Source organism: Pteropus alecto, unplaced genomic scaffold (genome assembly GCF_000325575.1).
Source record: "Pteropus alecto unplaced genomic scaffold, ASM32557v1 scaffold25, whole genome shotgun sequence".
NCBI lineage: Eukaryota > Metazoa > Chordata > Mammalia > Chiroptera > Pteropodidae > Pteropus > Pteropus alecto.
This window is the reverse complement of record NW_006441955.1, coordinates 25,913,948-25,915,539: the sequence shown is the minus strand read 5'-3', so window position 1 is coordinate 25,915,539 and position 1,592 is coordinate 25,913,948. Positions and strand designations below refer to the sequence as shown.

The window sequence follows — 1,592 nt, the reverse complement described above, 5'->3', positions numbered from 1 at the left end:
TAGATTTAAATCTGTTAAAGTCATAGGTACTCAAGGAAGTCATTTTTTTTGTTTCAAGGCTTTTTGACATGTTCCCACAATTTTTACAAAATTAAATTTTATGTAAAATTGATTTTGTAACTTAAAATTCACTTCCTCGGGGGAGACTTTTTTGAATGACCACCAGAATCAGATATTTTGCTTTCATAGATTCTTAAACATTTTAGTATCTTTTTTTTTTTTTTTCATGTGATGCAACCCTTGGTTGACCTCACAAATTGCAAGGATCTTGTCAGCTTACAATCCCTTATTTTTTATTTTTTACATTTATAGCACCTGGTCTTACTAGGTGGTCTCCCGTCCAAGTACTAACCAGGCCCAACCCTGCTTAGCTTCCAAGATTAGACGGAATCGAGCTTGTTCAGGGTGGCATGGCCAGCAGACTAGTATCATTCTTGAGCCATGTCTATTTTGCTCACCATCGTATTACCAGTGCCTGGCATTTAGTAGATGTTTATTTAATAGTTAATAAATAGTGTAATTAGTCACATGTTTATGGAGCACTTTGTAAACCTTAACTACTCTGTTACAGGGTGAATGAATACGGTTTAAACTTTAGGAATGTTTACAGTCTATGGAAAGGCATGCATATTAGAAATAAGTATGCTTGTCTCAGTATTTACATGTATATATAATTTATAAATGTATAAATGCTTATATGTTATATGCATTATGTATGTTTGTCTATAGCATACACAGTAAATGGGTATCCATACATATTTTTAATATATACATGTGTAACATGTAATTTTAGCACTACTAGCCAAGCAGAGTTATTATAAGTCATCTTTTGCCATGCACACATGATAGTTTCACAGATCAATTATGACATCTTCAATATATACTTTCAATACTATGATAAGTTTTGCTGCTGTCCCACGTATCATTTTGATATTACCCCTAATTTAACCATGGTATAATCATGGCTTTTGCTCATTACAGGCAAAAAATGTGTTACAATAAATTCTACAACCAAAAAAATTTCTATAAAATATATCATTTCATAATCCAGTAGATATTATTTTGGCACTCTCTTTAATGCTTGTCAATCTTCTTTATAAGATATAGATCTAAACTTTTAATCTTCCATAGAGAAAATAGAGAATCATAGTGTGTTATTTATAATGAATATTCAGAGATGTAATTTTGATATTAACAGGGTGTATTTTGTTTTAGAATTACATCGTCGATCAGCCTCTCGTGACCTTTTACACTATTTTAGTGTCACAGTGTCTCATACACAATCTCCAAGTTCTTTTACTCTAATTCTATTCTCTTGCATAATGATGAGATTTATTTGACCACTTTATGACTGAAGCATTTTGCATAGCACTAACTGAGAATATTTTATTTCCTGCATCTGGGTATCACAGATATAGAGTGACAGCATTGTTATTGAAAAACAACATATCTTCAATCAACTTAACTGTTGTTTAACCTTCCTATAGAACTCAGACGTTATTACGACAAAATAAGGGCACCCATGAGATCTAAAATTTTACCTTTTCTTTTATACCAATAACGGAAGAAGTTAATTGTTGAGGTGAAAAAGA

The 1,592-nt window shown here is 31.6% G+C and overlaps 1 pseudogene; it reads right to left on the bottom strand.

Annotated features, from left to right (window-relative positions):
* Positions 1 to 303: 303 nt before the first annotated feature.
* LOC112486016 lies at positions 304 to 422 on the bottom strand (annotated as a pseudogene).
* Positions 423 to 1,592: the final 1,170 nt, after the last annotated feature.